Raw genomic sequence first — 8,210 nt, 5'->3', positions numbered from 1 at the left:
ATGATTCAGAGACTTAAAAGCTGAGAATCTTCCATCGGACCCTGATGGATTATGGAAGCACCTCCACCAATCATAAGTGTGGGATCCTCCCTAAAAAATGCCACGTGGCTCTCTCTCCCTTGCACACGCAGACGGTCCCCCTTGCGACGCGAGGCATAGCTCATTCCACCCGGGGAAGAATTCTGTCCGGCCGACGGTCCACCTTCTCCGGATATCTCACATCCGGAATTCTGTCCGGCCGACGTTCCACCTTCTCCAGATATTTTACATCTGGCGCCTGACGCTAGATGGGAGAGGAGGGCGATTCAACTTCCCCGGTCAGACATGTCCGGATCCTCTGATAGCGCTTACCCGGAGAGCATCCGCAGCCGACAATTCAGATTCCCCGGACAGCTTGGCTCGTCAGACACTCGCGATTCGCCGGATCCATTTCCGCCCACAATCAAAAAGCAAACTTCGATAATACTGACGACCAAGTCTCCTGAACTGTCACTCATCTTTAATGCAAGATACGCTCGACAAGATATTCCCAAATCTTCTCAGAGTGCCTGACGCATCCCCGATATTTAAAGTCATAAATTGAGGCGACATCCACCGCCTGAATACCCTCCTGATAGCCGCCACCTGGCACCAAAAATGTCATGATTGCTTTGCCACCCTATGAGCCGCAATCATGACGATGGGACTCGCTAGCACAGCGGGGGCATACTTTCTGACTCGTATATAAACTCTAAGGAGACTCTCAGGAAGGTAAGCATCCTTGACGAAAATCACGGAGTAACACTCCCAAAGGAAAACTCTATTTTCCACCAACTTCCAAAAGACTAACTTAATCATCGGAGGGTGTGTCCGGACAACCCATCCGGACATCTTTTTGCAGGAGGAAGGAGGAATTACTACTACGCGTTGATCGAGATTCCGTTGCTGGTGACTACTATTGTAGCAGGGGAATTTTGCCATCAACAATAAGCACTTGAAGAAGCTTGAAGAAATGGGCATTGAAGAAGATACAGGAACTCATGCAAGCTCTTGCTGCTTGAACTCCATCACCCAACAGAGATGCTTTGAAAAACTGAACCCCAACTGGACTTCAGTCAACTGCTACTCCTCCAGTATCATCTCCTATTCTCACACATGCCTATTGGATTTCAAACAATTTCTTCCATCGATTCATTTTTCTGATATTTTCTCTTCTCATAACAGCAGGCAGAGAGAAAAGATTGAAGCAACAGTCTGGAAACTCCAGCGCATAAAATCTGATTCCCCCGACCAGACTCTAAGCCATGGCAGGCTTTTGGTGACGAGCCCAAATAGCAGCAGCCTCTTTCCAGGGATAAGGATAGTGTTTAGGACCAGAAAATGGTCATCACAACAAACCAGCCACAGAAGCAACTTCTGGCCCTGAAACTTGGTGTTTTGGATAGGAGAGTTTTACAGCCACCCCTGCTGCCAGCTCTAATATTTCCAGACCCACTGTTGGAGGCATAATGCCCAACTTATTGGTGACTCAAAGAAGATTGAGAGCAAGTCGGCTACTGAACCTGCTAGATTAGCTGGTTTCTAACTTATTTGGTGAGGTTATATCATCCTTAGCACTTCTGGTCATAAGAGATGAGAATAGGCAAAAAAGCAAAAAAAAAAAGAGATAAGTGGCTTTCTGGGCTTGCTTATGCTACTGAGTATAGAGTGTTTCCCTTATGGAATAGAATACAACATTTACATATGTTCCCTGGTTGAAATAATATATACTATTTTGCCATGTATTTTTTTTAATCCATGAAAATCTTACATTATATTTAATTTGTATTTGTTACTTGCATGCCTTCCTAATCATTTTCTGTCAAGAGCCACTTTTTTGTTTGTAAGGGATCAACCAATTATGTGATAAGAAATTTTTTTCTTGTAGTTGAATTAATCCAATTGCTTCTAACTTAGTGAGGTTCTGAGTTCTGAGTATCTTCAGTATTGAAGTGATGTAAGATAGAGGGTAGATTTATATCATTCAGGTTTGTTTCAACCCCAATTAGGATAAATGCCTTACTACATACCTTGGTGGATTCTAGATATCAAAAAATATGATCCACCTGGAAGACCAAAACATTGATTTATGCAAAAGACTAGAACTCCTTTACAAAGAATAAACCACAAACTTTTTTTCAAGATTGAGTTCCAAACAAGAATTTATGACTTATCTTTAATTGTTTCTTTTCCATCAATAAGAAAACTATTGACTTCTATGATTGCCTCAGAACAGTTTTTTTCTACTAAAAATGGAAAATCAAGCCTTAGATATTGATAGGTAATTAGCTTGATAATGGATTCAGTAACTTTCCATTGGTGTACTCTTCAAATCTGATCATAGGGTCTCTGCAATCAACCTTCTTTTCGTCTTAAAAAGTGTGGTATAATTTGAACAAGTTCTCCAAATTCTCTATACCAACATGGATTTTCCTGTTGTTGGCCATGGATGCCTCTAGCTTCTCTTTGTTCTACCATTTCTTGCTGTAGCTGAAACCAAGTATAATGCTAGTTTAGGATTGTCTCTTCTGGCTTCTGATTGCTCATTTTCATGGAAATTGCCATTAGGATCTTGGCTTTTGGATTTCGTCCACTAGCAGGCTAACTATCTGGTTGACAAAATCCCTGGAAAAAAAATTAGAATATGAAGTAGAGCTTATGATTGATGGTCAGTTGACACTTGATGGTCAGGACCAAGTCATATGGAAAGCTGGGTCTGGTGTTAATGGGGTTGTTTACGCCGCCATGCTTGATACCATCTTGCCAACTCAATTATTAGAAACTGGTGGCATTGCGTCTTCTTAGTAAGATGAAGACAACTACTCAAAGGGAAGGTTCCAGCCTCGTCTGCTGCCTGATGGAAATTTTGTGCTTAACACCTTTAATCTGGAAATGGCAGCAATTCTGATGAATGGATGATTTTTGATGATTCGGATGACCTTCATGTTGTTCTACGAAACAGAGGGAGTGCTATCCTCAAGACAGGAAGTGCAGATTCAACCAGAGATTACTACTACTGGGAAATGCTGGATTTTGATGGAGTTTTCAGAAAATATACTCGCCCAAGCTCCAGAGCAAAAGAAGCTGGGTTTAGTCCTAATACACCCAAAGGACATTTGCTCTGAGATTCAGGTAGATTTGGGAGGTGGGAGACTGAGAGTTGTGGCTTTAATTAACAGTTACTGCATACCTGACTCAAAAGGAAGACCAATTTGTGAGTGTCTTTTTGGGTTTTCCCTTGTTGATCCATACAACAAGCCCAATGGCTGCAAGCTGAACATAGTACAAAAAGGTGAACAAGGAGAAGGTTCAAACCCAGAGGACTTACAAGAGAAGTCTTAACATAGTTTGGACTGCCACTGCAAACTTTGAGAAGATAGAATGCTTAGGTGAAGACCTCTGCTGGATATCTTATGTATATGACTACAATTGTGTGCAAGGTTTCTGTCTTTAAATTAAAGAAGAAACCTTCTGGAAGAATAAATATCCACTTTCGAATGGGATTTGAGATTGCAAGAGAGCTGATGTACTTGCATCAGGAGTGTAGCACACAGATCATCCTTTGTGACATCATGCCTCAAAATGTCCTCCGGATGATTCATTCACAGCAAGGATTTCCGATTTTGGATTGACAAAACTTGTGATGAGTGATGAAACTCAGGCACTTATAACCATCAGAGGGACTTGTGTCAGAATAGTTCAAGAGCAAGTCAATTACAGCAAAAATAGACGCTTATAGTTATGGGGGTCATGTTACTGGAGATCATTTGTTGCAGGAGGTGCATTGATTTCCAAACAGAAAATGAAGAGGAAGCCATCCTTCCTGATTGGCTTATGATTGCTATAGAGGTCACCAATTGGATATGCTTGTGGAGACTGATGATGAGGCGAGAACTGACATGAGGAGGGCTGGAGAGGTTAGTGGTGGTAGCAATTTGGTGTATTCAAGAGGACCCTTCATTAAGGCCTTCCATGAGAATTGTCACACTGATGCTTGAAGGCATGGTTGATGTTTCTGCGCCTCCATGTACTTTCCCCTTTAGTTCAGACTATTGAAACTGCCCTCAGTTTCAAATGCAAATTGTGTGTCCTTGTTTCCATTTCTGTGCTTTTCAACATTCACAGCCGGAAAATGACGAGGAAGCAATACTAACTGATTGAGCTTATGATTGCTATAGAGGGCACAGATTGGATAAGCTAGTGAAGAATGATGATGAAACAAGAAATGAGATGGCGATGATGGAGTGGATGGTGATGGTTGCCCTTTGGTGCATCCAAGAGGACCCTTCTTTGAGGCCCTACATGGGAATGGTCATACTGATGCTTGAAAGAGTTGTTGAAGTTCCTGTGCCCCCTTGTCCTTTCTCCTTTAGTTCAATCTGTGTTATCTCGGAAGTTCTATATATCATGAACTTCAGTTGAACATATGTTTGTTCTTATAGTGTTTTCTTTGTTAGTATGGTCTCATTTTCTTGTTCTAATAGTACAAACAAGGTTGCTACGAGTTTTGGGTCAAAATGGCCCATTTATAATATCTATATATATATATATATATATATATATATATATATATATATATATATATATATATTCAAATTGGTCTCTTTGATGTCACATAAGAGCCATGTCATAAATTTTTTTTTTTCATCATTTTAGTTAAAGCTTCAATTGTCAATTGAGGCTTCAGTTTAAAAACTAAAGTCGTAAGTGTCAATCGAGACTTTATTTTTTAATGGAAAACTTAATTATCAACTAAGGTTTCAGTTTTGAATTAAAGTTTCAATTGCTAACTAAGGCTTCAGTTAATTTTTTTTTTTAAATTAAAATTTAATTAAAAACTATTAAATTACAATTTATTATTGAAATTAAAAATATATACTTTCATAATAAATTATTATATTTAAACTTAGAATCTAGTATTACTTTAACAAATATAAATTGATAAATAGAAGATATTATAAATGAATATTTTATTTATTAATAAATTAATAATCTTAAAATAATAAATTTATATAACATATAAATAAGATATAAAATTGTATAATATTTAATTTGTTGTTTTTTAAGATAATAATTTATTTGTATTATGACAAATTTATCTTTATCGAAATAATAGTACACACTTAAGTTGACATATATAGATTTTTTGATAAAATTAGTTAATGAAATTAATTAGAAAAAGTCTACTACAAAATGTAATTTTTAGTAGTTTCATCAAAGTCACAAAAAATACCCACTAAACATTTATATAGTGGGAAAAAAAAAACATATATAATCTCACATGCCTCCACAAGGAGATAACTCATATGTAACTGGTACTCTCTTCCTTTTTGGTCGCTCTTTTCTAACTGTAGCAGATACTACATTTGACATATGAAGAACATCTATCTATGTTGAAGCTAGAGTTGGAAATAGAGGTGGTGGTGGAGGTAGTAATCTAAGTCGATGTAGGTCACACCTACCTTTCAAAATGGTTGGGGATAAATCTAACTAAGTAGATGTGTCAATCGCATAGGTATAGAAACAAATATAAATGACTCCGGTGATAGTAGAACTAATGTCCTAAACTCAGGTCCTAGTGAAGTAGATAAGGAAGCGTCTAGTTGCAATGAAAGGGGATCGACATATGGGGTAGCAGACACTAAAAATGGGTTTGAAGAAGTATGTGGTTGTATTGATAATGAGTCTGAATAGGTAGGGGGCTACACTGATAGTGAGTCTGAAGAGGTAGGAGGTTGTAATGGAGGTAGGTCTAATGAGGTAGAGGGTTATACTGATAGTGGGTCAAAAGAGGTAGGGAGTTGTGCTAATGGTGGGTCTGAAAAGGTAAGGAGCTAAATTGAAAATAAGTCTAAAAAAATAGGGGGTTATGCTGATGATGAGTCTGATGAGGTAGGGGGTTGCACTGGTGATGGGTCTGAAGAGGTAAGGGATGACACTGATGGTAGGTCTGAAGATATGGGTGACTGTACTAATTGTAGAGATAAAAAGGTAGGGGGCTGTAATGATGTTAACACTGATGAGATGATGGGTTGATGACTAATTTATTATTAAAGTATATATTTTGAATTTAATTAATGAATTATAATTTAATAGTTTTTAATTAAATTTTAAATAAATAAAAAAAATCACTGAAACCTCAATTGGTAGTTGAGGTTTTAATTAAAAAATGAAGTCTTAGTTATCAATTGAGGCTTCAGTTAAAAAATGAAACCTCAGCTAGCAATTGCGACTTCAATTTAAAAATGAAGTATAAATTGTCAATTGAGACTTTAACTAAAATTATGAAAAAAATATATATATTTCTATAACACGACTCCTACGTGACATCAAAGAGGCTAATTTGAACATAAGTTTCATAAAATGGTTATATATATATATATTTGTGTAAATGGGCCATTTTGACCCAAAACTTAGGTTGCTACACTATGGTTACAAATTTCAAGGTGGCAGGTAAGCACCAAGATGGTCATCTTCTCTTCCAGTTGATGTAACACGATTCACTAGCCCATGTTCTCATTTTTACAGGTATTGAAAAATTGGCAAGTATTTGTTGGAAAAGGTCTCTTTTTTAGGTGTTTTGAAAATTCAAAACCAATTGTGAACTCTATCTATATAGAAATTTTGGCAACTTCACCAAAAGTCTATCAAGCTTTTGGAATATTCAAAACTTAGAAAACCACCCGGTGGTTTTGTATATCAGCAATATGAAAGCATGTTGTGGACACGAAGCTTGCATTCTTATTTCAATCTTAGTTTGGACCATGCGATTAAACCTATCTACTAGTTAGCCCAAATTTTCTTGTAGCCATCTTTTGATGAATAAGAGGTTGATATTTAATCTGATGTTTCAAATAATAATTGTTGATGCGAAGTCAACTAGAGATGGATTCTCCCCTTGTTGTGCCATTGAGAGCTTCTGCTAAACTGGAATCTGGACAAGCTTCTTCCCTGCATAAAGGATGTCCGGACAAGTTGTCCGAGTACGTCCCTTCAAAGCTTAAATCAGGCACAGGTAGATAGGAACCTTTAGAGATGAGAGAAAATGGGGGAGTCTTTAGGAGGGTTTTTATAGTGTTTAGGAAGGAGTCACTATTGTACTAAGTTGGCACTTTGACTTTTCCTATAATGATGGTTGCCCAGTATATGACAGGGCAATCATCATTATTTAGAGCGGTTGGCAAGTGTCGTCAATCAATATGTCATGATGCAGCTGCCCGTCGTTTCAACTTGCTGAAGGTATGAGACAATGTGTGAGAATCCACTAACATGGACGTAAGGTTGAAGAAGATCGCATTAGTCATTCCTATGTTAGATGGAAATAATTATATATAGCAAAGAGGACACAAAGTCTGGCAGGGGGATGTTGCCCGCTTAGGTGGGGTGCAGGTGTGGTCCGAATAGAATGGTCACTATGACATCTATTCAGACAGGGCTGAGGGTGTGTGACACGTGGTCCGACACATGGGCAGGCACGTGGAGGAGAGCCCCCACAATAATCTCTCAGCCTCACAGTTACCAACAACTTTGTCATGATGTTGACGACTTCAAACAATTACTTCCAATCCAATCCTTCTTCCATTAGAAATTTTCTCTTCCTCATAATTACCAACTTCATATGGGAAATTTCTTTGCAAGTTGCTTGAATCCTATCCGGATCTCCAAAATTTTAATGCTTTTTAGAGAAATGATGGAGGATATGAGATCCTTGAAAGGAATACACAAAATTTTGGTTTTGTTGCATGCATCCTCTTTATTGTTAACTTCTCTTTGAGGTTCTCATGACTCTGATGGTCAAATAATTTGAGTCTGAATTAACCTAATATTAGTTAATTAATTAATTAATTATTAAATTCTATGTGGTTGTCATTAGTTAATCTACTGCCTTTTTATTTTATAAAAAATCTAATTATATTTGTACATGGATTTATAAAATAATCTATATAATAATTTTTTTATTAAAAAAATTATATATTCCGACCAGAAATGTGGGACACTTTAATGGATATTTTAGAGAAAAAATTTTGGTTTTTCTGCTTTTGCTATGTTTTACTAAGAAGTCACAAGGCAATGGTGTCTGGCAAAAAAGGTCAGCATGTGAGTCCACCACCACAGCTTTTTTGGCCTCTGGTTCCACTTTGCTTTGTTTTACTAACCACTCAATTATGATGTTTGGCAAAAAAGTCGGCATT

At 37.5% G+C, this 8,210-nt stretch overlaps 1 long non-coding RNA gene across 2 annotated transcripts; it reads left to right on the top strand.

Moving 5' to 3' along the window:
• Positions 1 to 429: 429 nt before the first annotated feature.
• LOC117928682 lies at positions 430 to 1,793 on the top strand. 2 transcript variants are annotated; one of them, XR_004653617.1, is made up of 3 exons: positions 430 to 750; positions 881 to 1,112; positions 1,204 to 1,793. It is a non-coding gene; the product is annotated as an uncharacterized LOC117928682 (long non-coding RNA). The 2 variants fall into 2 exon arrangements; XR_004653616.1 differs by having other exon boundaries at positions 430 to 1,112.
• Positions 1,794 to 8,210: the final 6,417 nt, after the last annotated feature.

The sequence above is a fragment of the Vitis riparia genome, chromosome 13 (genome assembly GCF_004353265.1).
Source record: "Vitis riparia cultivar Riparia Gloire de Montpellier isolate 1030 chromosome 13, EGFV_Vit.rip_1.0, whole genome shotgun sequence".
In the NCBI taxonomy this organism is placed as follows: domain Eukaryota; kingdom Viridiplantae; phylum Streptophyta; class Magnoliopsida; order Vitales; family Vitaceae; genus Vitis; species Vitis riparia.
The sequence above is the reverse complement of the archived record's forward strand: the minus strand, read 5'-3'. Positions and strand labels throughout refer to the sequence as shown.